Below are 27,833 nucleotides of genomic sequence, written 5' to 3'. Positions count from 1 at the left end.
TGTGTGTTAAGAGCAGAAACTGAGTGTCTGAGTCGATAGTTGAACAGGAGGATGCATGCCAATGTGAGGGCAGGATCACCCTCCCAGGCCCTGGCCCCTAGCCTTCTCCTTCCTTCCCCTCCTCTCTCAGAAGGACATGTGGTTGCATCAGGAACTTGTGCCTCACTTCCCTTCTGTATTGGTTATCTGTAGCTGCCTGACAATGCCACTACCAACTTATATCTCACAGTTTCTGTGGGTCAGGAGACTGGTTGTGATTTGGCTAGGTACTTTATAAGGCTGCAGTCAGGGTGTCAGCAGGGCTGCTGTCTCATCTGAGGCTTGACCGGGGAAGGGTTTTCTTCTGAGCTCATGTTGGCAGAAATTCAGTTTCTTGTGGGCTCTTCAGTTGCTTATTAACTGTCAGTTGGAGGCTGCCCTCCCCTGGCTCTCTCTGTAGGCAGCTCATCACTTGGCAGCTGGCTTCTTCAAAGCCAGCAAGGGAGAGAATCTCGTAGCAGAATGGACGATACAGTCTTATGTGATGTAACCACGTGTCCCGTCATTTTGGTCTTATTCTGTTGGTTACAGGCAAATCACAGTTCCCACCCCCACTCAAGGGAAGGGGATTACACAGGCATGGATAATAAGAGACAGGGGTCTCAGGGGCCGTTTTGGAGCCTGCCACACTTGAGGCTGGCCAGGAATATGGCTTCTCTTTATCTCTTCTCTCCTCTCTGGGCATTCTCCTACTTAGCTAAGGGCACAATTCTCATCCTTCTGTCTCCTTTCTTCTGACCGACAGAGAATTCAACACCCTGCTGGCCTTTCTTCCGCTTTTCCACTGTGGAAACGCAAGGAAAACATAGCAGGAATCTCAGTCTTGGTAAGAAACTCTCGTGCTTTGGGGGCTCTCCCCTGACAGCTGGTATTTTGTGTGTGTGACGTGTTCCCTAGCAGGTGTTTCTAAGTCATCATGAGGCTTATATAAACGACCTAAGTGGCATCTTCTCAGCTTTTATGTCTTCTGTTCACTGTTGTACTTAAGCAAGTGCTGAATCCCAACACTAGTTCACTTTCCCAGTGCCATCCTTTTAGAATTCTTGCTAGGACTGTGTTTTAGATTTTAATGTAGAATCATTAGTGGTTTGGGTCCTTTTACTCTTTGGCCCCATTAGCTGCTCTTTTGTGTCATTTCCCTTATCTCCCTCTTCTCTTCAGTCATCTTTAGGGGGTTTCTTGCCTTTCTCTGTCCTGCTCCTGGTCTGTGACTTGGTCAGTCTCCAGTTATTGCTCTTCTACATTGCTGAGGAGGCAGCGTGGTGTCAGTTAAGAACAAGGACTCCTATGTGGGAAAAGAATCTAAAAAAGAGTGGTTATATATGTATGTATAACATGTCACTTTGCTGAACACCTGAAACTAAAACAACATTGTGAATCAACTATACCCCAATAAAAATTTTTTTTAAAAAAGAACAAGAACTGAAGCCAGGCTGCCTGAGTTTGAATCCCAGCTCTGCCATTTATTAGCTGAGGAATCTAAAGCAAGTGATTTAGTTTTGTTTCTGTGTGGGTGATATGAACAGTTCTGATTTTCTCACTGGCCAATAAGCCTCTGATTGCTGCTGCTGCTCTTACTTTGCTCCCAAGGTATGTGCACTGATATAGGAGCAATTTGTGCTTTATTACTAAATGAAACTTTAGACCAAGATTTTTCTTTGGTGAAGTGGGCCAGAACATTTCTGAACTCATGAGGATACCTCTTTTTTCTGTTGTTAATGTTGCCTTGGAACTTGCTTTGCCTCCTAAGGATGAGGATAGTTTACTTCTTCCAATAACAACAATATTTAATGAGCACTTACTGTGTGCCATGAGCTTTATTAAACTGTTTGCAGGCATTATGTCTTTAACCCATAGAACAACATTAAACTGTAGTACTACTGTTAGTCTCATTCTGTTGATGAAGAAACTGAAGCCCAGAGGAATTAAAGAACATCCTCAAGGTCTTTAAGGTAGATTGGGGAATGCAGTTTTGTGTGACTGCAAAGCACATGCTTTTAATGACCATAGGCCACTCTCTCCCATAGAGAAAGTCTAAACCCCTCTTCATGAACTAACTCCTTAGGAGAAAAGAGGCTAAGAATCCAATACAATCATGTCTTACAAGAGCTTCTATCCACTTCTGCAGCCTTAGTGCAAGTGACATCCTCTAGCATCTCTCAAATGATCTTGGTTTTGATGCCTGCCAGTCTCCTTCCGCCTTGTGGGAGCTTGGCCTCGCCCTAGAAGATAAAGTATACGTTCAAAAAGGAGCGTATTCTTTTTAGCCAGATTCCTGCGTGACTGTTGTAGAATATTAACATTGTATGTGAGGTATGATTAAGAAATATTGAGTTTTTAACTGTCCCAGCCAGGATTTATACATCCACATTATTCTCCTTCAGTGCACCAGCTAAGTTAATTGCTTGTATTCTGGTGATACAGCCATTGCACTGCATTCTCATAAATGAACTTCATCTCAACCACCTTGTAACTCCTTCCCCAGCCCCAGGACTGAGCACAGTGTCTTCTGCCACATGGGTAGTTCATTAGTCAGTTGTTGAAATCACTTCTAATTCTTTCAAATAACCCTGGTGGTGGCAAGTGACCACCTTTGAGGATGAAATTGATTCCTTGAACCTATTAAAATATTTTCCATCATAGCAAAGAACGTGTGTTTGTTAAAAAATCAGGAGCAACTAAACTGTAATGAGACATTTTCTTGTGGGCATTGTACACAGGTTTTGAACGTACAAGAAGAGTACTCAGTTTACTCTGAGCAGTCAGCATCACTGGAATGAGTCCCAAAGCGATGAAGGGGTCAAGGAGAACTTTTTGTAGATAGAAAGTTCTGTTTAAAAGTTGGTAGTGCCGGGCTTCCCGGTTGGCACAGTGGTTGAGAGTCCACCTGCCGATACAGGGGACACGGGTTCGTGCCCCGGTCCGGGAAGATCCCACATGCCGTGGAGTGGCTGGGCCCGTGAGCCATGGCCGCTGAGCCTGTGCGTCCGGAGCCTGTGCTCCGCAACGAGAGAGGCCTCAACAGTGAGAGGCCTGCGTACCGCAAAAAAAAAAAAAAAAAAAAAAAAAAAAAAAAGTTGGTAGTGCCTCACCTTGTGGTCTTTGTTTTTCTTGAAAACATAGCTGACAAATCCATACTGTTGTTGATGAGGCTGTGAAGTGAAGCTAGCCTTGGTGATAGGCTACTGGCATTCGCAGTGTGGCTTTTATTTTCCACAGATGTATGCTGAGTACTTGGCATTACAATGCACACCAGAAGAATTAGCACTAGTGGAAAATTTTCATTCCCTTCTTCAAGAATTTATCATCAAAAATAGAAACTCAGGGGCTTCCCTGGTGGCGCAGTGGTTGAGAGTCCACCTGCCGATGCAGGGGACACGGGTTCGTGCCCCGTCCGGGAGGATCCCACATGCCGCGGAGCGGCTGGGCCTGTGAGCCATGGCCGCTGAGCCTGCGCATCCGGAGCCTGTGCTCCGCAACGGGAGAGGCCACAACAGTGAGAGGCCTGCGTACCGCAAAAAAAAAAAAAAAAAAAGAAACTCAGGACTGATATGAAGAATGCTAACAAATGCATAGCTATAACTTTTGGTTTGCATGTTAGTAAAGGCTACCAACTAAGATGGAGATTTTTATTTAACACTTCATTCAGATCAGCTTAGAAGAGTTTCATGTTGTTGTCAAAAGTGTGATTTGAACCTCTTTCCGAAATGTTCACCTAGAGAAAGAGTCTGAATTTGATGGACTATCATACTTGCAGTAGCAGACACAATGATTGTAATTATATTTTGGGGACATAGTCTGTGGTGGGCACTGTACATGCATTATCTCTAGTCTGCATAACTGCTCTCCGAGGTATGTATTATTGTCCTTATTTTACAGACCTGGAAACTGAGGCTTAGAGGATTAACTTACTTGGCAGAGACCACACTGCTATTAAATAGCAGAGGTAGAGTTCAAGCCTATGTATTTTAAACTTATATCAAACTCTCTGCATTTTCCATGCTTTTCAAGGCCTTCCATACCAAGTAACCTGGAGTATAAAGCTACAGCCAGCCGATGAGAATGTTCCTCGGTGTTGGGTACAATCTACAATACAAATCTTTGACTCTTCATTCCTTCCCTGCTATTTTTATTGGTGTTGACAAGTTCTTTCTTTGTTACCAGGAAGCTCTCTGTATTGATGGGGTGTTTTTCCATTCTCTCCCTTCTTTATGCCCCTCTTACAGACACGCACACACCCTAGTGGTCTGGGTAACTTGGGGTTTCTGCCTGTTCTATAACTGAGGTGACACCGTCTCTCACGGTACCTCAGTGTATGGAGCCATTTTACAATTAATATTAATCTCTTCTCTCTGAATGCCTTTAACACTGAGGCTTCAGGTGAGGAAAGTTAACAGGTTCCTATTTTATAAGTGTTGTCTACTTGGAGCCATATGTTCTTCACATAAAATGAGCAATTGCTGCATTCTACTTGCTAGAAGTAAGATGTTTTCATTTGGGCTGTTCTGTGAAGAGAAAGAAATTGGAACTTCCTACCGCTTGGTTGGGGACCCTAAAATGTTAGGAAATTGAAAAACAGAAGTAAAACATCATTCTGAATGACTTCCTTTTGGAAAAGGGGGGCACTTTGCTGAGCATAATCCATTATTCCATGAACCTGCGCTATTTGAATTGTATATATGGATGAAGTAGCAAGTCTGATCATTGAACTCTGGGTGTCCCTGGTGCTGGGGTGATACCCTTGTTAGATCAAAATTTGACTTTGGCAGATCACGTCTTTCATTTTTTTTAATCCTCACAACCACACAGTATGGTAGGGGCCATTTGATTCTCTTTCAGAAATAAAGAAATTGAGGCTGGGTAAATGTGAATGGATTTTCCCAAGGCCACGTGGCTAGGAAGTGGTAGGATTTTGAGCCAAGGTTTTATCTGGACATTGTCCTTTGATAGATGTTGGTGGTTTGGGATGCTTTATCATTTACCTTTTCTAGCCTATAATCTTTATTTTTATTTTATTTATTTATTTATTTTAATTTTCTATTTTATTTATTTTTTTATACAGCAGGTTCTTATTAGTCACCCATTTATACACATCAGTGTATACATGTCAATCCCAATCACCCAATTCATCACACCACCCCCTACCCCCCCACCACTTTCCCCCCTTGGTGTACATACGTTTGTTCTCTACACCTGTGTCTCTATTTCTGCCCTGCAAACCGGTTCATCTGTACCATTTTTCTAGGCTCCACATAAATGCGTTAATATACAATATTTGTTTTTCTCTTTCTGACTTACTTCACTCTGTATGACAGTCTCTAGATCCATCCACGTCTCTAAAAATGACCCAATTTCATTCCTTTTTATGGCTGAGTAATATTCCATTGCATATATGTACCACATCTTCTTTATCCATTCATCTGTCGATGGGAATTTAGGTTGCTTCTGTGACCTGCCTATTGTAAACAGTGCTGCAATGAACATTGGGGTGGATGTGTCTCTCTGAATTATGGTTTTCTCTGGGTGTATGCCCAATAGTGGGATTGCTGGATCATATGGTAATTCTATTTTTAGTTTTCTAAGGAACGTCCGTAGTGGCTGTATCAATTTACATTCCCACCAACAGTACAAGAGGGTTCCCTTTTGTCCACACCCTCTCCAGCATTTGTTGTTTGTACGTTCTCTGATGATGCCCATTCTAACTGGTGTGAGGTGATACCTCATTGTAGTTTTGATTTGCATTTTTCTAATAATTAGTGATGTTGAGCAGCTTTTCATGTGCTTCTTGGCCATCTGTATGTCTTCTTTGGAGAAATGTCTATTTAGGTCTTCTGCCCATTTTTGGATTGGGTTGTTTGTTTTTTTAATATTGAGCTGCATGAGCTGTTTATATATTTTGGAGATTAATCCTTTGTCTGTGGATTCGTTTGCAAATATTTTCTCCCATTCTGAGGGTTGTCTTTTCGTCTTGTTTGTAGTTTCCTTTGCTGTGCCAAAGCTTTGAAGTTTCGTTAGGTCCCATTTGTTTGTTTTTATTTCCATTACTCTAGGAGGTGGATCAAAAAAGATCTTGCTGTGATTTATGTCAAAGAGCGTTCTTCCTATGTTTTCCTCTAAGAGTTTTATAGTGTCCAGTCTTATATTTATGTCTCGAATCCATTTTGAGTTTATTTTTGTGTACGGTGTTAGTGAGTGTTCTAATTTCATTCTTTTACATGTAGCTGTCCAGTTTTCCCAGCACCACTCATTGAAGAGACTGTCTTTTCTCCACTGTATATCCTTACTTCCTTTGTCATAGATTAGTTGACCATAGGTGCGTGGGTTTATCACTGGGCTTTCTATCTTGTTCCATTGATCTATGTTTCTGTTTTTGTGCCAGTACAATATTGTCTTGATTACTGTAGCTTTGCAGCATAGTCTGAAGTCAGGGAGTCTGACTCCTCCAGGTTCTTTTTTTTCCCTCAAGACTGCTTTGGCTATTCGGGGTCTTTTGTATCTCCATACAGATTTTAAGATTTTTTGTTCTAGTTCTGTAAAAATTGCCATTGGCAGTTTAATAAGGATTGCATTGAATCTGTAGATTGCTTTGGGTAGTAGAGTCATTTTCACAATATTGTCTTCCAATCCAAGAACATGGTATATCTCTCCATCTGTTGGTATCATCTTTAATTTCTTTCATCAGTGTTTTATAGTTTTCTGCATACAGGTCTTTTGTCTCCCTAGGTAGGTTTATTCCTAGGTATTTTATTCTTTTTGTTGCAATGGTAAATGGGAGTGTTTCCTTAAATTCTCTTTCATATTTTTCATCATTAGTGTGTAGGAATGCAAGAGATTTCTGTGCATTAATTTTGTACCCTGCAACTTTACAAATTTATTGATTAGCTCTAGTAGTTTTCTGGTGGCATCTTAAGGATTCTCTACATGTAGTATCATGTCATCTGCAAACAGTGACAGTTATACTTCTTCTTTTGAAATTTGTATTCCTTTTATTTCTTTTTCTTCTCTTATTGCCGTGGCTAGGACTTCCAAAACTATGTTGAATAATAGTGGCAAGAGTGGACATCCTTGTCTTGTTCCTGATTTTAGAGGAAATGCTTTCAGTTTTTCACCATTGAGAATGATGTTTGCTGTTGGTTTGTTGTATATGGTCTTTATTATGTTGAGGTAGGTTTGCTGTATGCCCACTTTCTGGGGAGTTTTTATCATAAATGGGTGTTGAATTTTGTCAAAAGCTTTCTCTGCATCTGTTGAGATGATCATATGGTTGGAGCATTTAATGCATTCACATTTAGGGTAGTTATCGATATGTATGTTCCTGTGACCATTTTCTTAAGTGTTTTGGGTTGGTTTTTGTAGGTCGTTTTCTTCTCTTGTGTTTCCCACTTAAAGAAGTTCCTTTAGCATTTGTTGTAGAGCTGGTTTGGTGGTGCTGAATTCTCTTAGCTTTTGCTTGTCTGTAAAGCTTTTGATTTCTCCAACGAATCTGAATGAGATCCTTGGCGGGTAGAGTAATCTTGGTTGTAGGTTCTTCCCTTTCATCACTTTATCATGCCACTCCCTTCTGGCTTGCAGAGTTTCTGCTGAGAAATCAGCTGTTAACCTTATGGGAATTCCTTTGTATGTTATTTTTTCCTTGCTGCTTTCAATAATTTTACTTTGTCTTTAATTTTTGCCAGTTTGATTACTTTGTGTCTCGGTGTGTTTCTCCTTGGGTTTATCCTGTATGGGACCCTCTGTGCTTCCTGGACCTGGGTGGCTATTTCCTTTCCCATGTTAGGGAAGTTTTTGACTATAATCTTTTCAAATATTTTCTCGGGTCCTTTCTCTCTCTTCTCCTTCTGGGACCCCTATAATGCGAATGTTGTTGTGTTTAATGTTGTTCCAGAGGTCTCTTAGGCTGTCTTCAGTTCCTTTTATTCTTTTTTCTTTATTCTGTTCCGCAGCAGTGAATTCCACCATTCTGTCTTCCAGGTCACTTATCCGTTCTCCTGCCTCAGTTATTCTGCTATTGATTCCTTCTAGTGTAATTTTCATTTCAGTTATTGTATTGTTCATCTCTGTTTGTTTGTTCTTTAATTCTCTAGGTCTTTGTTAAACATTTCTTACATCTTCTCAATCTTTGTCTCCATTCTTTTGCCGAGGTCCTGGATCATCTTCACTATCATTATTCTGAATTCTTTCTTTGGAAGGTTTCCTATCTCCACTTCATTTAATTGTTTTTCTGGGGTTGTATCTTGTTCCTTAATCTGGTACATAGCCCTCTGCCTTTTCATCTTGTTTGTCTTTCTGTGAATGTGGTTTTTGTTCCACAGGCTGCAGGATTGTAGTTCTTCTTGCTTCTCCAGTCTGCTCTGTGGTGGATGAGGCTATCTAAGGGGCTTGTGAAAGTTCCCTGATGGGAGGGACTGGTGGTAGGTAGAGCTGACTGTTGCTCTGGTGGGTAGAGCTCAGTAAAACTTAATCCGCTTGACTGCTGAAGCTGGGGCTGGGTTCCCTCCCTGTTGGTTGTTTGGCCTCAGGCAACCCAACACTGGAGCCTACCTTGGCTCTTTGGTGGGGCTAATGGTGGACTCTGGGAGGGCTCTCGCCCAGGAATACTTCCCAGAACTTGTGCTGCCAGTGTCCTTGTCCCCACTGTGAGCCACAGCCACTGCCTGCCTCTGCAGTAGGCCCTCCAACCCTAGCAGGTAGGTCTGGTTCAGGTCTCCCCTGGGGTCACTGCTCTTTCCCTTGGGTCCCGATGCGCACACTACTTTGTGTTTGCCCTGTAAGAGTGGAGTCTCTGTTTCCCCCAGTCCTGTCGAAGTCCTGCAATCAGTTCCCAGTAGTCTTCAAAGTCTGATTCTCTAGGAATTCCTCCTCCCGTTTCCGGACCCCCAGGTTGGGAAGCCTGATGTGGGGCTCAGAGAACCTTCAGTCCAGTGGGTGGACTTCTGTGGTATAAGTGTTCTCCAGTCTGTGAGTCACCCACCCAGCAGTTATGGGATTTGATTTTGCTGTGACTGCGCCCCTCCTACCGTCTCATTGTGGCTTCTCTTTGTCTTTGGACGTGGGGTACCTTTTTTGGTGAGTTCCAGTGTCCTCCTGTCGATGACTGTCCAGCAGCTAGTTGTGATTCTGGTGTTCTCACAAGAGGGAGTGAGGGCACGTCCTTCTACTCCGCCATCTTGGTTCCTAATCGTATAATCTTTAAACAATTTGAGAAATAGAGCAATTCAAGTGGGAAGCAACATAGATAGTAGCTTAATTACTGATAAAAACAGGATTGGAGAACTGAGAATTGTCAGTTACCTCTTTCTGTAAAGCATGAATTGGACCTTAGTAACCCTGATCTAGTCATCCTAGTCTGGTAACAGCTGGAGAGAAGCTGGCAGAGAGAGCTGGCTGGCCCTCCTGGAAGCAGGCAGCCCTTGTCCTGCTTACTGTGTGGAAGTTAGCTTGGCCCCAGGTGTTGGAGAGAACAAGAGGGAGGGCCTTGCTGCCCAGCTCTGTGTGCTGCCTCAGCACTAAGCCAGTGCTTACTCTAGCCTTCCCAGGTGATAAGTCACTTGCTTTTGAGAAGGGAGGAGGGGCTGGGGGGAGAGGTAGAGAGAGAAAGTGGCTTACTGTAATACTGCTTCCTCCCAAGCAAGACTAAAAATTTCTTCCTGAAAACATAAGGGAGGGTATTTTAAGAGTGTCCACCCCAAACCCCAAAAGTAGAAATACTGCTCTTTAAAGTTCTTTCTCTTGAGGTGATCTTTTGTGGTGTTCTCTCCTGGCTTTTTGATTTTGGAGAGAAATGGACAGACAACTATATTTTTCTGTGTGTTTTGGGTATAAAGAAAGGAAAAGACTAATGTAGTAGAAACCAGGAAATGGTCTTTATGAGAAATATAATCAGATTCTTTCTTCTCATGGCAGGTGATGGAAATGTACAGAAACAATGGGAGAAGCCGGTAACTTATAGGAAGCCAAGATGACAAGAATTTTAAAAAATAATCAGTGAGTAAAATTTTGTTAGCCCTTTAGAATTCCGTTGACTACAGGGTGAATTTTCTGTAAGAAACCATGGTAAAATAACAGCACAATTAAATACCTCAAAAGTTTAAAAGAGAAAATTTTGAAAAGTAAATATCCAAACACTACAGAAAGTTGGTGCCAACATTTGAGAAATTTTGCTTTTGCATTATTCTTTCTTGGTAGAATGTGTCATCTTAAGTTGGGTATGTCAGTTTTGTGGATAGAGCATAAGTATTTAAAGAATTGAAAGAGGATTCCTTTTACATTAACCTTGGAGTAGCCCTTCTCAAATGCAGATCATTCTTCATTCCACTGGTTCTGTGGGCCCCATTTCTTACCCACTTTTTGTGGGTACATTTTGGAGGTAAATATGAATAAACTTGGTGAATATGAATAAAAGTCAGCTCTTTGTCTATTCCTCTTCGTTACAGCATTTTCTTTTACATATAAAAGGCCATTAGTGTTTGTTAATTATCTGACAGTTATACGTGGTTGGTTTTGGTTTCGTTATGGTAATGATAACGTTAGTAAGTGGGGTAGTTACTGGAAAGATCATACATTTTTGAGTCATACATTCATAGACCTGGCTCTTGCTGTTGTGCTTTTAGTAGTTACTCAGCCTCTCAACCTCAGTTGACTCATCTGTATATTGGATTTGATAATACCTCTCATGAAACGAAATACCATGGGGATAGTACTTTGTGCTATGACTGGTACATTCCAGGGCCACAATAAAAGTAGTTACTTTCTATCCTTATATTTGTATCATGATTTATAGTTTGCAAGCCTTTTTCTTGACTTAGAAGACTGGCCAGCTGAACTTCCTGAGCTCCTGTCAGGCAGTGGTGGGTTAACATTGCAGGTAGTGATACGCAGGTAAATGTTTAGAGCCAGCCCTGATGGGGGGAGGGGGTTGTAGTGTTTGCTGATTTCCATGGTGTGAACACTCAAACTCTCCCACCATAGCTGATTTCACACTACCAGCAAAAGTCACCGCCAGCAGAGTTGGGAAGGGATGTGCAGGAGCACACTGTTATATGATCTCCTACCAACCAGGTACAATAGTTGCAAAGAACATCAAGAGCATTGATAATAGTAAAACAGGAAGTGACGTGTTTTGAGTATTTATGATCTTTGTTCTTAGTATAATTTAATTGTATGTTTATGTAATTTAACTTGTAATGATGGTGTGTTTAACAACTGCCTTGCCAAAAATCCTGAGAATATGCAATTTGTTCTAAGGGACTGGTATGAGCTGGCCCCAGCTCACCACTGATTGTAAGTTTCCTATTGTGAAGACATTTCCAAGCCACAAATCTTCAATTATCTTTCTCAGCCCTGGTGGTAAGAGTTTGGTTTGCTCAACATCATTAATCATTAGAGAAATGCAAATCAAAACTACAATGAGATATCATCTCACACCGGCCAGAATGGCCATCATGAAAAAAGCTAGAAACAATAAATGCTGGAGAGGGTGTGGAGAAAAGGGAACACTCTTGTACTGCTGGTGGGAATGTGAATTGGTACAGCCACTATGGAGAACAGTATGGAGGTTCCTTAGAAAACTACAAATAGAACTACCATATGACCCAGCAATCCCACCACTGGGCATATACCCTGAGAAAACCATAATTCAAAAAGAGTCATGTACCAAAATGTTCATTGCAGCTTTATTTACAATAGCCAGGACATGGAAGCAACCTAAGTGTCCATCATCGGATGAATGGATAAAGAAGATGTGGCACATGTATACAATGGAGTATTACTCAGTCATAAAAAGAAACGAAATTTGAGTTATTTATAGTGAGGTGGATGGACGTAGAGTCTGTCATACAGAGTGAAGTAGGTCAGAAAGAGAAAGACAAATACCGTATGCTAACACATATATATGGAATCTAAGAAAAAAAAAAAGGTCATGAAGAACCTAGGGGTAAGACGGGAATAAAGACACAGACCTACTAGAGAATGGACTTGAGGATATGGGGAAGGGGAAGGGGAAGGGGAAGGGGAAGCTGTGACAAAGTGAGAGAGTGGCATGGACATATATACACTACCAAACGTAAAATAGATAGCTAGTGGGAAGCAGCCGCATAGCACAGGGAGATCAGCTCGGTGCTTTGTGACCACCTAGAGGGGTGGGATAGGGAGGGTGGGAGGGAGGGAGATGCAAGAGGGAAGAGATATGGGAACATGTGTATATGTATAACTGATTCACTTTGTTATAAAGCAGAAACTAACACACCATTATAAAGCAATTATACTCCAATAAAGATGTTAAAAAAAAAAGCAAACCTGGCCTGGTTTTGAATCCATGCTAAGTAAACCAAGTTATCATGCCCCCATAGCTTCTGGAATGAAGATAAGGGTCAGGATCAGTTTAGAATTTAGACCTATTTTCTTAAGAGTGTGACTGGCATTCTCACGTTGTTAACTCAGCTTTGTAACTGGCCCCTGGCACCCCTCACTTCTTCTGGCTTTCGAGTGCCAGTGCTTGGAGATAAGTCAGACTGTTCACTCCCTTTTGAACTTCCTTCTTTCCCTTCTCTGTACTCCCGTGACTCTGCATTTCCTCAGGTAGTGAGACTCTGGGGACAAGCAGCCAGGGTGCCCCTAACTAACCATGGCATGTAGCTTTGCTTTTGATTCAGAAATTAAGGAAAAGGAATTGTCTCCAGAGAGAGCGAAACAAAACCAAACAAAAAACCTGGGCAGTTTAAAGTTCATACTGGCTGGATTAAAATCTTAGGGAATAAAATGGAAGGAAGAAAGGAAACTGGATCAGATATCTCAGTGTTTCTTCTGGAAGCAGTTTCTTCAGTTTTCTCAGTTGCCCTTTAGAAGGGAACAATTGAAGCCTGAAATTGCTAAGTAACAGCTAAGATCGTGGTGGTTGTTTTTATTTTAAATCTCACCCACCTAGTTCTCAAAACACATTCTTTATTGAACCTTCAAAAAAATGCCTTGGATATTTCAAAACATTCATTTGTGTCAGTTCCCCGAGTCAGACTTACATAATCTTAAAACATTTATTTCCCTTATTTCTTCCTAAAACAATAGGTATTTATATTTCCTACTGAGTTAGGATTGGACTTGGATTATTGCAAAAGTAGTTCTTGTCCGTTTGAAGAGGAAGCTCATGGATAAAAATCTGAGAGACTTGCCTCTGGATTAAGAAATATTAACCCACGTCTTAAACAAGTTGAATAAGGGTGTCTTTGGTAACTTTGAAAGCAAACATGGGAGTAATGATTAATAGAGAAATTTTGCCACAGATAAAATATCCTGATTGATCATTTCTCTCTCCAGAATGGACCCTATGCAATTTCTGAACATCCCCACTATAGATGAATTTTTGATTAGAGCACTACTAGGTGTACAGTCTTCAAATGTGTAAATTTTATAACCTTTCTTTATGTTCAAATCAACACACTCAGTAGTTTCTGGGTACTTGGGTCATGGGTTATTAGGGTAGATTCCAGTAAATGTAAAACAGGCTTGTTCCACTTCAGGAGTTGATAATCAAGCCTGAACAAAGAAAACTGCCGTTTCAAAACAAATGTGGTAAATGTTATAATAGATATATTAGACTGTCAGGAAACAGACAGGAGAGAGGAATTACCTGTGTGATAAGGGTGGGCTAGACCGGGGGGGGGGGTAGCGGGGGGCAAGGAGGGTTTCAGGAGCAGATGACATTTGAATTGGGTATTAATGCCTTTTAATTAAAATACCCTTTTTTAGATTATAAAAGTTAAAATGCTAATTGGAAAGAGCTTTAAAGTGTGAAAATTACTAAGATTCGAAAAATCATTATCACTACCCTGAGATACCATTATTAGCATTTTTTTGGTATTCTGCCATACTCTTCCTATGTCTAGATTAGATACATATTTTTCCTCCTAAAATGGATCATTATTAATATTGTTTTGAAACCTGATTCAACTGATAATATACTGAGACCATGCCACCTCAATAGGTATAATCTACATCATTTTTGTTATTGTTGTATAGCATTCCATGTATATGTGGTCTGTCATGGACTTAACCATTTCCCTATTAGTGGGCATTTAGGTTGTTTTCAACTATTCATTCTTGTAAAGCACACTATGATGAACATCTTTGTGTATGCACTGTGGTGCACTTACCTAATTATTCAGTATTTGGGCAGGATCTTTAACAGAGTTGGGGCAGTGCCTAGGGAATACTCTAGGTAGGACAAACAGTTTGAGCCAAGAGGCAGAGGTGGGAAAGGAAGATTCCATTCTGGGGAAAGGCTGGAACTGTAGTTTGGTAGAATGCAAAGAGCGAAGGCAAGTAGTGGTAATTAGGGCTGGAGCCTTTGATGCTAAGTCCTTTATTCATTCTCAGTTGGGAGCCACACGTGGAATCTATATCATACTTGAAATGAAGACTGGGCGTCTTCAGTTTTCCTTAATTTCTCTTGTTTGGGAAGAAATAAAAATTATTAATAGTGCCGCCTTCTGAAACTTCTTGAGAATCTTAAGAAACTGATCAGTCAGGGAGTAAACAAGTAAGAGAAGTCATGGGGAAAGTGTGTATGTACAGATAAAACTCAACTAGGGGAGCTTATGGTTTTGACAGGGGAAGGAAACATCATTAATAAATGCATTTTCTTCTTAAGGAATTTAAACAAACTATTTGTGATTAAATTTAATTTGGGAAAGACATGGGTTAAGACATAGATATCATAATTTTATAATAATACTACCTTATATTTGTTGAGTACTTTTATGTGCTTATGTGTTTTAAATATGTTGTTTTACTTAATCTCTCAACAACCTTCTTAGGACGTGTCAGGGATTATCTCCATTTTGTGGGTGAAACAGAGGCCTCAAAGGCTCCTTCGGTGAGAGGTCACCAGACTTGGGGTTCCATTTCAGGAGCTGCTGGGGCTTTGGGCAAGTCCTGGGATCACACTGGGTTGGTTGTAAGGATACAGTGAGACAATATCTGAAATACTATGAAAACACCATAAAGTACCACAGAAATGGAAAGACTGCTTTTTTATAATAGGACATCTTCTTCTATCACTACTGAAGGGAAGAAAGCACTTCGCTAGCCATTTTCCATTTCCTTTGTGGTAGATTATATTATTGTCAAAACATTCGCTCTTCCTCCCTACCCACCCTCCATCCTGTGAGAGGATATTCTTTCCCACCCCACTGAGGGCTGAGCCCTGTGGCTGGCTTGCCATAGGACTTGCAAATAATAAGAAATGTAAATAACAATGATGTGCCATTTCCAGGCAGAAATGGAATAGACATTGCCTGATTCTGCCATCTTTCTTTTCTCTTTGCCATGAGATCAGCCTGTCCCAGTTAGGGGTGCTGCTCCTGCCTTGGTCACACAGTGAAGACAACATGGACCCCAGCCTTGGCTCACCTGCAAAGAACCAAACAGGACCAGAAATAAACCTTTCTCTGTTGTTGGCCTCCAAAATGCTGGTGTTGTTACGGCAGCATATTTCAACCTGAACTGATCTGCTCCTTTTTCACCCATTAGGTACCACCCTCTCTCCCTTTCAGGACACACACACACACACACACACACACACACACACACACACACACACCTTGTACAGAGAACTTCCTTTTTAAGTTGAGAAACAGTGTTCCCCATCATCTGTTGTACTACACTCTTCCTCCTGCATTGAAGAGGTCAACCTTCATCAGAGGTTATCACTTCAAATAAGGTATTTAGGGTTGACCAACTTGACTCTTAATTTTTTTTTCTTCTAACATTTGTAGAACATGTCCCATGTCAAGGTCTGGACGTCTGGAGGCTTTAAAAATCCAAGCCCTGGACCCAGCCGTCAGGAATCTTAGAGTACGATGCAATTGGATGCTGTGTATCCCAGCAGCTATAAAACAAGGCAGACAGTGTCGGGTGCTGAGGGAGAGTGTCGCTTTGATAATTGGCAAACTGTGTTCATGTAGGTGTCCCCACTTTGTTGTATGCCATCCTTAAGATGGTCTTTAAATGTCATTGCTTTCTTAGTTAAGCTTATCTTCCCTTTTCCATCTCCTCCTTAGCATGTATTTACTGTACCATTTAATTTGTATTGCGTGTTAGACTTCCTTATTCTCAATATGTAGTTTTTAGTCACACAATTTATACTGACTCTCTCACTAGCTTAGTGTATATGTCCTTTCTTTAGACGTATGTTGTAAACTCTTTAATTTCTTTATCTTAATGCTTCCCCATAATATAAGCTGTTTAACTCCCTGTTACAACAAAATTATTGACTATTTTCTTTGATTTTCCCCCCTCAAGTTATTTGTCCTTTTCTCCGTGATGCATGAAGTTCGTTGTTATTAGTTCATGTGCTCCTTTTCTTTTTCTTCTTATGGTGTCTGATGTGTTTAAGGCTCTGCATGGGAGAACCAGTTTGTCTTGGCTTAGTAATACCTTACCTCAATTTGGAACAATTTCCAGTTGACCTGTCATATTTCAGGTCATGTGCCTAGTAATCTGTCTAATGACTACTCCTGGCTTTGGACCATGGAGTAAAACCAAAAGCTCCTACAAGTCTGTCTGATGAGCAGTTTCTAGATTAAGACAATGTACAGTTTACCTGTGCCCTTCCTTTATGATTGAATTCAGCTGTTCTGTGTCTCATTACTCATGATCACTTCTCCAGTTTAATTTCAGAAGACACTGGGTTAATTTATTATTAGAGCCCCATCTTGGACCAAGGGCTTTCAAACTTTTTGTCCAACATGCACAGAAAGAAGCAATTTTCAGCCTCCATCAGATAGGACGGAACACTCGGGGAGCTGCCATGGTTTATCGCTAATGGTCTGCCTTTAGGTTGGGTGGTGTGTTCATGATTGTTCATGTTAATATTATTTTTCCTGACAAATAAGTTAAATATTGTATTGGCCAAAAAGTTTGTTCGGGTTTTCGTAACAGAAAAACTCGAACGAACTTTTTGGCCAACCCAATATATTCTCTTGTATGTAGTAAATACCGCATAACCAAAAACATTTTTTAAAATATGAAATACAGTTAAAGCTGTGAAATGCATCCATTGCATTTATTTTGGCAGAACTGAGTCACCTTAGCTAGTTATTTTTGCAATTTTAACTTTCTTCTAAAGCACCTAAGTGCCCTCTAAGATAATGCTCTCTTTTTTCAACAGGGCAAAATCAATTTTTTATGAAGATACTATTTATAGACCCTTAATTTGCAGACGATCCTCATGTCGGTACAAGCATCTGTATAATTTAAGGTTTACCCAGATGAATATTTTCTTTTGTTTTGCCACAGAGAAATACCTTCTCTTGGGAAGATATACAAAGGTAATGTCTGGCTATTGACTGTGTATGATGCCCACTAGTTCCTTCTCTTCTCTGCAGGGAAATCTAGATGCTTTCACACAGAGTCTGAAACGTTAGCTCAGCTCTTAGTCACCTGAACTGAAAGTCCGCTCTTGTCTGGCTGCTACGGATATCAGACAGAATAGTCCCAGCTTTGGGGTCAAACATTCATAGCTCTGAAGCAGGCTCTGACTTGTCTTCATGATTGACCTTAGGCTTCAAAACCTTCTCGAACTCCCAGTTTCATCGTGTGTTCAGTGCAGTTGTTAATACCTGCCTTGCTGTATTGTGTACAGATTAAATGTAAAGTGATATGTGCACAATGGAAGCCACTATCATTACTGGATACTCAGTAAATGAATTAAATTGAGCATGTTTTTCTTGCTGTAGGTGGAATTTCAAATACATTTTCCTATAGGAACAATGTTATGAATGGGGTTTGAGTATAGTGTTAGAAATATTATTAACATTATACTTCAGATAAATCATGAGTTCAATAGGCCTTTAAAGTCTGGCAGAGAAGCCAGTCTCTCTACATTTGGTCTCTAGTGAAATGCATTTCAAGTGCCACAGAAGTGTTCATGAACTTTAGAGTTCATTAAACAACTTTCAGAATGTAATTTATTACCAGGTTGAGGACTGCTTAGATAAGCTTTTGCGTTAGACTTGAAGTGGAATTTCTTGATAGGTGGTGATATTTTGGGGGCAGACAAATGAGCCCCCCTTTCCACTTCTGGGAAGTAAACTCACCTATCTTCTGGAGGACTTACTGCTGTTCCCGCCAGTTCAACGAGGTAGTTCTAGTGTAGACCAGTCAGTCATGGGACCTTGGCCACTGGAGTGGCTACATGGCCCCAAGCTGGACCAGCATGAGGTTTTCTTAAGAATTTTAAAAATTATAACTATGGAATAGTGGCAGAGCTGGGAGTCAAGTGGAAGAAGGCAGATTTTAGGAAGGGAGAACAAAGCCAACCTGTAGAAGCAAAGATGTTCTCTTGTCCTGGTGGAGTTCATTTTGAGTTGGTCCTAAAGCCTAGCCACCCCCGTGGCTTTTGTGTTGCTAGACTCAGTGAGTCTGTCTTGCTTTTGCCTCTGCTCCTTCAAGTGCCCTTTCTGTTACGTGCAAATTAAAGAATACTGAATAATTCATTTGGTTGTTTGTACTTGGAATATTTAAGAAGTCTGTGTCTTTGTCATGGGCAATTATAATAAATGTAATTGGATAGTAGGTTGGCTGATTTATCACATAGCTTTTTGAGAAAAACGGTAGCGTTTATTCCCATCTCATAAAAGCAGAAATGTGTTAGCACTCATCAAAGGATACGAGTGACTCCGTGTGTGTATGTATGATAATGACTCTTGGACAGAGGCTTGCTCTAATGCAAATGTCATATAGCTTTTGATTTTAAACCATATAAACAAATGGAAACGTACGATGGTTCTAGTAGTTACAAGTTGCCTCGGAGAACTGCCATTTGCTACCTTTTATGCTTAGGAGCACTTGTAGGTAAACAGGTAGATGTTTCTATTTAAGGGGGAATTGGTACTTTGGTAAGATGGTCAGATATGTATGTATGTGTTCCTTACTTGAAACAGATGATGGAATGACTTAGTCTCTCTGTTCTCGTGAGTGGATTAGTATTTGGGGAACCGAGATTGTATGTGCTGACACTCTTCTGTAAAATGTACTTCCCTTTAGGAAGTATCAGATTTGCTTTCTCAGTAGTGGCATTCTTTATTGTTGGAACATGTCGTGAAGAGCAAAGACACGCATCTGCCACTTGGGTTCTGCTTGCCAACTGGTTTGAACAGCTATAATATTTGTGTATTCTTGGTGTGTCAGCAGTGAAAAGGAAAGTTTTCCTTTCTCCTTTGTGGCTGTTATATAACTTAAACGTCATTATATCAGCAACCATTCAGAATCTGCTAGGTCCTGGGGGATACAAGGCCTCTGAAACACCATCTCTGCCTCCAATGGACTTTTGTCATCTGCCAAGAGAGAAAAGTCAGGGATTTCAAAAAGAAGGAAGGTACTAAGGCTCTCTAAGTCAGTTTGAGATGGAGGTATAAAGAATAAGGTCTGTAGGCATTGGGAGGAGAGGAGAGTTCCCTGGGGCTTGGGCCAGTGAGGAGGGTTCCAGGAAAAGGAAGGGGTTTGAGTGGGTCTGGAAGGTAATACCTAGTAAGAAGAGTGAGAAAGGCCATCCGACAGAGGCCATGGCATGGGCCCAGGTGTGGAGGTGATAATGTGCCCATTGCATTAGGGGAACAACAAGTAGACCGGTGGGGTTATTTGGCCGAGGGTTTTTTAAGTGGAAGATGGGGTTGGAGAGGTGAAAGCCAGCTTTTGAATGACAAACATTATGGCACTGGGGCCGGAGCTAATCGTTCCTTTTTTTTTAACCATAGATTGACAGGCTTTGTACTTCGCATTTTAACTTTAGGCGACTAAGATATCCTAGAAATAGTGAGCCTTTTTCTATTGTGAGGATGTTCTAATAACATTGGTAATTATGTCCTTATTTCCGAAGCATAAGGATCATTGTAAACATCTCTCGGGTGCTTTGAGTTATGATCTCAGGTGCACTTATTTATGAAGCCTTCCTTCTTGAACGGAGCACCCACTTTATACATTTTCACCTTGACTGCATCCTAGACAATAGAAACAAACTAGGTTATCTCTCTCTTTCCTGTATGGGCTACCTTTCCCTTTTTCACTTTCACGTATCTCAGCATATCTATGTATGGCTGCACACATGCGTACAATTGCGTATTTAAAACTGCAGGGTCACGAAGCTTATTGAGTTGCTCATACACACATAGTATGTATATATATATATAGTCTTCTCGTATAAAAGAGCTACAGTTCTTGATGTAACAGCCAACATATTATCAGTTTGGCCAGTATAATTGATGGTAATAGTTTCATAAACAGAAAATCAGTGTGCCTTAAAATAGGTATGTATTTACATAAATGTTTGAAAAAAGTTGCCTGTAAAGCAAATGTTTTCCTCTTGATCTCTACTATAAAACTATACTAGTTTAACTGATCGAAAGAGGACCCCCGGTTTATGACGTGATGGCACGCTGGACTCTGACATTTATCACGTGTTGGTGATGATGATGTGTTGGGAGCACAGAGGATGGGACTCAGTGACCCTGGCATGAGGGCATGGATGACTGAACCAGGATGGAAAAGGTGTGAAAGACATTAGGAAGGTGTCATCGTGCCTGGGGATAGTGAATTGTCAATAGAGAGGGAGGGAGCTCAGATGACTCCAGAATTTAATTTACAGTGTCTAGGACAATAAGATTACCTTTATGAGGAATATGAGAGTCAAGAGTGATTTATCGGTTTCATCATCTAGGATATAGGCCCAGTTTATGCCTGTTGCTAAAGTTAAATGTTAGGTTATAGGCTTATCTTGTGCCTGCTCTTTTGGACCATAACTTGGTCTTAAAACTGGAAGAACGCTTAGAAATCTGCAGAGAGAGATGAAGCAGTTTACGTAGGGCAATATACCTGATCACTTATTGGCAGAGATTAGGACAGGAGCTCTTGACTCCAGGTGCAGAGTTCTTTCTATTCTTCCATGATGGTTCGAAGAAAAGAATAGCATTTTAGAAAGGGCCCTTGATCTCACTTAAGATTTTATCTTTGGTTTAAAGAGTATTTTAAAGAAATCTTGGCCTATGGAATGACTGGTTTTAAACAAATATGAGGAAGTTAAACTCAGGAGATTGTCTCCAAAGCCAAGATAGTTTAATTGGTAACTTAAAAAAAAAAATTATTCCTCTGCAAAAACTCTCTTCCCTCACTAGTAACCAACTCTTAACTGGTGCTCAGGACCTAGCAGTTCTGTGGTCTCCTGTAATTTGCCAATTCCAAGCTACTTTAAGTTTCTTTTCATTACTTCTATTCCAAAATGATGTTTAGGGTACAGTGACCGAGATAGAATGAATATTTCCAAAATCACTCTTGCTTTTTAAAAGTTGGTTTAATTGTGGCATAAATGGAATCATTCCAATTTTAAGCCTTTTTTTCCCCTGCTACTAATAAAATTTCTCTTGTATAACAGGAACACCAAATCCAAGAATCCTAAACCAAAAGCTTCTTCAGTTTTCTATCACTTAAATAAGGGACTCAGACCATGCAAATACCAAAGAACTATTTCAGCTCGAAAATTCTTTGGATATTTTAACATTGAAAAGAATTTAAACAAAAATTATGGGCCAGTTTGTCCACAGGTTTGGAGATTTTGATTCAGTAATCAGAGGGACAAGACAGCATTGTTCGAGTGCCCACTCTATGTCATGCACTGTCCAAATGCTTTGCATGTACTATTACATATAATCTGTCCAGCAGACTGTTGGGTGAGCATTTTGTCCCTTTCACTGCAGATAATTAACCCGCGCAAGATCGTACAGTGTCAGAGGTTAGATCCGTCTTGGAGGTTAGATCCCAATCTGCTTTGTCGCCAGATTCCACGCTCATTACCTCCAGGATCGCTGCCTAGCTTAAGAACTTTTACTAAGTAACAGAAATTAACATACATCCACTGATCAAGTATCTATCATAACAAAATTAATCCTTGTTTTGTAAGAGTTGTAAGGCCATCTACCATTTTCTTGACGTTGTTAAAGGCTTAAGTTTAAAAAAAAAAAAAAGTCTAAAAGGCTCCTAAGCCTGATATAAATCAAGAAAGGAAAGTTCCGCCTTAACCGACAGTGAACAAGCTCATTGGTTAGGATCACACGGGCTGACTCATTTCTTTTTTGCTGTGTTAGAGGGCCACACCCCGCATTCCAAAAAAACCTCTGCTGCCCGGCCACACCCGCGGCCTCCCTGCTGGAGCCTCTGGGTTTGGACCCGGCGTGCCCGCTCACAGCTGCTCGAGGGAGAGGATCCTCCCGCCGCCCGCCCGCCGGGGCGTCGGCTACTCAGCGCCGCGGTCCTTGCACTCCGACCCCTCAGGCCGCGGGAGAAGGCGGCCAGGGCCCGCCGAGGCGCGGGCGCACCCGAAGAGCCGGGGTCGCGGGTCGGCGCGCCGCCGGCCGCCTTCGCCTCTCCGCCGGAGTCCGGGCGGGCAGCGCGCACCCTGAGCGCGCTGGCGCCGCGCGCAAACTTGGCGCCCTAGGAAGTTTCCCGAGACTTGGCCTCCTGGGAGGAGAGACCGTAAGTACTGCTCCTTCTGGGATACTAGGTTTCATTAGTGTGCTCTCTGGGGGACGCGTTGTAGCAGTCACAGATGGTGGGACCTGGTTAAAAGCCGGGAGAAACAGCCTCCCTTGCCTTGCAGAAGACACTCGGTACCGCAGTCGTTGCCATTCCTTATACAGCGAAGTAAAGGGACTCTTAGTTTTTACTAAATCCGCCTTGATGATCAAACAGGCAATAGCTATTGACACCTGGGAACGCTCACAGGGTAGTTGATAAAACAGTGGATCGGGATAGGCTGCATCAACAAATGCTCTGAATGTTGCGGGGTGCTTTTGACAGCCAAGGATCCAGGGGGGTGGTTTCGGTTTGGGGTTTTCCGGCTTTCCTAATGGAGGTTTTTGAGGTAGTGGGGTTATATTTACAGCTTGGTTACTCAGTTTTGGGGAACTACTCACTTCCTCAGATTCCAGTCCCTGTACAAAAAGGTCCTTCAGCCAACTTCTTTGGCTGGTTCGGAGTGAGCTGGTGAGTGAGATCTGCGCTCAATGCCAGAAGGAAGCCCGTGCTCCCTGTGATTTGGAATGGGCATGTTTACTCCACAGCCATGCTTTCTATTTATTATGGCCAGGTAACTGCTCTTGTGGAATTTGTGGAAAAAAATACACCGAGAGAATGCACGGCACTTGCTTTTTTTCCCCCCTCCCTCTCCTATTTGAGTTTGCTATGTGTAGATGTTACTTAGGTTGTAATGGGAACCAGGAGACCTAGGGTCTATTGACCCTGTTGAACTCATTATCACTTTTAAATTTATGTAGAAATAGTGAGCTTCTTTTAAAAAATCTGCTCTTAATTAAAACTGCTTTTTAATGTAAGAAGTTAGTCAGCAAATGCATAGCAGTTTGTATGGTGCAGGCAAATTATTTTCTTCCAAGAGGGATGGGGAGGTAGAGGGCAGGAGAAGCATGATCTTGTGATTATTGCTGTTTTACTAAGGACATAGTGCAACAGACAGGTATCACCATCAGAAACACTGACTGTGCTGAAAAGGCAGGCTGAAGCCTCCCCTGTAGCATAAAGGATGACAGGAGAATGTAAACTGAATTATGAAGTTCCAAATATGAATTATAGAGGTATGAATAGTATCTTTACACTTCCTTCATTTTTGAAGATACAGACTCTAATGCAGTAGACAAGCTCTGTAACAGAAAGAAAGAGTAAAGTGCTTTGCAACTGACTTCTTTAGCTCTATAAAGGAAACTACTCTAGAAAGAAATCACTTCCAAATGGAATAATTAAAATGTTTTTTAGAATTTTTAATTAGTTACACTTTGAACTCCTAGTACCACTGTTTTTGTGCTCATGGGCTAATGGGTAAACTCAACTTGCTTTGTGTTTAACTGATCAAACACCTCCTGTGAGAGGTAACACCTTGGGATCCCATTTCTTTGGGGAAACAGACTGTGATATTGACAGAAATGGCCTTAAGTCCACTGGGGTACTTGGAAAAGCCCCCTCAGGTGGTGAGCATGGGAAAATATGTCTAAAATCTAAAGGGATAATTAAATTTTAATTTTGATTCAAGTTTTACCTAATAGTTGTAACAGAGCTGAACATTTAAGTGAGATGCTTTGCACCTGCTACCTCATTCTGTTTTTCCCAATAATGCTGAGAGATAGAGGTATTATCATCTCTGTTTTGTGATGAAGAAACAGCCTCAGCAAGGTTACATAATCTCCAAATTTCACAGTTGGTTAATTTAATTTATAATACAAGGTAACATTTAAGGTTTGTAATTTTTCCCATGTGGCCCCAATTGCTCCTAATATAGTGTTGATTTTTCTGTGTGAAATAATCCAGAGGTGGTTCTGGGTTCAAAGAAGATTTTTAAGGAGTTTTAAAAGCTCCGCATTGCCCCAGTACCAAAATATCAAAGTTCAAGGAATAATGCATTTACTTTGGAAGCTTGTGGTTTTCAAACATTAACTAACATGAGCCTCTTGATACCTGAGGCTGCCTAATAGTTGCTGGTTTGGAGGAACTTTCTCCTGCCTTCTTCCCTGAAGCCCTTCTGGTTCTGGATGTGCAGATTCTTCTCCTCATCAAGGACAGCTTGGCTGTTCTCTAATTGTAACACCAAGCAGCTGGGTCCGTGGACATCCAGTGGTTGAACGTCAGAGTGCACTCCAGCAGTATTTTATATGCTATGTGAAATGATTTGAAATTTCTGCTAGCACTTAGGTTAACGTTGAACCTGTTTGTTAGGAATGGTAAGGTCATGAAAGGCACACTGAACGCTAAGCTTTTCTTGTTAGACGGGAAAGGCTCAGCGTGTCTCACCAGGGGCAGCCAATTCTGAGAGTCCATCTGTTGGATCATCTGTTGGGATGTCATATAATATACAAGAGAACAATGGCACCTTCTCAGAAGACCACGAACTACAATATCTATTCCAGGACGGAGTGTGGCTCACACCCTCCCTCATCATTTTTGCCATCTCTATGACACTGAACACCCACCCAGCTTCCCAAGCAAAGCAAGGATGCCTTGGCCTCCTCCTTAAACCTCTCTAAACCCTAGCTGCTTGAAGTGACTGGAATTCTTGAGGATGTTGAAAGGACATGCCAGTGTGATGATAAAACCATTTGGGGGTGATCTTGAGAAAATCATGGAGAGAAGGAAGTATGCCAGACAACTTAGGTTTTGAAAACCAGGGAGATGGTAAATTCTGGAAACTTTAGCTGCAGAGTGTATGTTGCTGTTTAGCAGACTAATAGATCACATTTTTGAAAAGATGGATTGGGATCACTTAAAAAATCGTGGTGGTGATCAGTATCTAGCATCACTCATCTCCAGTTGACCTTTCTTTTTCGATAGTTGCTGAACTAGTATATCAGGACATGCCATAGGTACGACATGTCTGCTCTGGAAGAACATTTAACAAAGGGCTGTGTGTGCTTTACTCAAGGTGGACAAAGTGGGTGGACAATAGTATAGGTAAGTGGGTTTGTGTCTTATACCTGAAGAGGGCTGATCAGTAGGGTGACGTCAGACTTGAATAAGGCGCCCGCAGTGTGCCTTAATGAGGGTGTTTGATACAGCTGGACAACAAAACACACACTAGTAGAGACAGAGAATTTAGAACCAAGGAGGTGATAATCCCACAGTTCTTTGAAGCACTGTAGATAGTGGTTAAGAACAAGGACTTTGGAGCCTGCCCTTGGGCAGGTTATTTGAGCGCTCTGTGCCTCAGTCTCTTCATTCATAAGATGCAGATAATAATAATTCTCTCATACGGCCGTTGAAAATGTTAGGGATCAAATTAGATTATTCAGGAGAAGTGCTTAAAAACAGAGCCTGACTGTAAATTGTATGTGCCACGTTTTAGTCTTTTGTTGTTGCTACTGCGTTTTCTTCCTGTGGCAATGTTGTGCCTATTTCTGGGTTTATGTTTAAGTGTGTGTCCAGAATGGAGTAATCAGGTTTTGGAGAGGGTCTAGAAACTATATGAACAGTGGTTGAAGACGCTGGAGACGTATACCTTAGTGTAAAAGCTGAGAAAGAGTAATCATATACTGTGAAGTGAAGCAGAGGTGGTCACATTCTGAATTCTGAGATATTTCATCCAGTCTAAAAAGTGCTTTCTCTTAAGGAGCTGTAGCTTGGTATAAGAGAAATCTCCATTAAACTAGGATTTAGTAGAATTCTTTCCTGGTTAACAGTACAGCCTTTAACCAGGCAGTTAACTCAGTCGCTTTCCTTGGAGTGTGATTTACCCATCAAGGGACATTTGGACGTAGTTTTGATGGATGCAGCTGGGGTGGGAAGATGTGCTGCTGGCATTTGACAGGTAGAGGCCAGGGATGCTGCTAACATCCTGCAACGCACAGGACAGCCCCCAAACTAAAAATCATCCTGTTCAAATGTCGATAGTGCTGAGGCTGAGAAACCCTGGCTTAAGTCTTCAATATGTGTGTTTCTCTTTGTGAAGTTTGAATACTGATCTTTGCTTTAGGGACATCACGGAGTAGCTTTAAGAGTATATTTGTGAAAGGGCCTTTGAGAGGTAATGTATTCTGAAATCTGCACATGTGTACAGCATATACCTTTTATCAGCAGCGGCACAGTAAAATATTATTTGCTCCGTTCCAGGGAGGAATATATTACAGTGGTTTGAGAGTCCAATAAGCCTATGCTTGAATCTCAGCCCTACCAATTCAACCTGCTGTGTGATTTGGGGCCAGTTTCTTTATGTGTGAAAACCCAATTCATGTTTCATAGAGTGTGGACTGTGCTACCAGATTTACATTCATGCCTTGTGTGTAGTAAGCCATGTTACAATTAACTTTTTTGGCAATGGGATTGAGTGGTGCTTATTAAAATGTAAGATTTGGCAAGAGGATGAATAAAGAAATTGGATCTTAATATTAAAAGACAGAAAACAAAAAGTCTTCTTGTCTTCAGAAATTAGGAGAGGTGAATGTCTTTGCAAGTGTTGATTTGGCCTTGTAGGTAAGGACCATAATATGCACCAAGGTGAGAAGCACTTATCTGAGGAAGAGGATGAGTTGCATGGAAAACAAGAGTTAGCTACGTCATATTAGTCTGGAACTAGCCAGGATATAGTTTCTAGGTTTGTGAATTGCTCCACTACAAAAACTTGTAATGTTTGTTCTTAAGCAGTGTAATTCGCTCTGTTTTTTCCTCTCACTCTTGATATTACGGTTTCTTAATATATTTTCCAGTGCCTTAAGATGTAAGCAGCATACCCAGCCACTGAATGTGCAAGTGTGTCAGCTTTGCAGTCTTAGTGATTTCTGTACCTTCTCAGCCTCCTCCCAAAAGATAAGGCAAAGCTCTCATGTGATCACTCTTCCTGTCACCTCCACTTGTGCACCAGCTGTGGACCTAGAAGTCTGGAGTCCATCCACAAGGCCCACTGTTTTCCTGCTGCTATGGCAACCTATGTCAGTATGTAGCATATCCATAAAATCAGTTGAAAGTTAATGTATTTGACTTACAAGTGTGATTACGTGTGTGTGTGTGTGTGTGTGTGATAAGGCTTGGGTGGAAAGATCCCCAAGTGTGTACAACCCACCTGCTGTCTACTTTGTAAAGGCAGAATGTTTTGTAGCAATGTTCATCTCCCAAGGAGGTAGCAGTCAGAGACCCAGCAATGAAAAGTTCCCTGAGTTAGAAAGAGGCTCTTACTCAGGTTGGAGAGTGGAAGTTAGTGATTTTTTAAAGAGAGGCTACTTCTAATTTTCTTTCTCATGGTCCTTAACCACATTGGAACT

At 41.3% G+C, this 27,833-nt stretch overlaps 1 protein-coding gene across 1 annotated transcript in view; it reads left to right on the top strand.

Annotated features, from left to right (window-relative positions):
- LOC149747274 (uncharacterized) overlaps positions 1–27,833 on the top strand; it is a 215,502-nt gene that overhangs the window by 172,634 nt on the left and 15,035 nt on the right. Inside the window, exon 10 of the mRNA XM_089897354.1 lies at positions 9,943–22,554. The gene's annotated coding sequence lies outside the window, so the exon portion shown is untranslated. The remainder of the gene's footprint in view (positions 1–9,942; positions 22,555–27,833) is intronic.

Source organism: Delphinapterus leucas, chromosome 16 (genome assembly GCF_059928025.1).
Source record: "Delphinapterus leucas isolate spDelLeu-1000000601 "Yukka" chromosome 16, BTC_Dleu_Yukka2, whole genome shotgun sequence".
In the NCBI taxonomy this organism is placed as follows: domain Eukaryota; kingdom Metazoa; phylum Chordata; class Mammalia; order Artiodactyla; family Monodontidae; genus Delphinapterus; species Delphinapterus leucas.
This window is presented reverse-complemented; position numbering and strand designations above follow the sequence as displayed.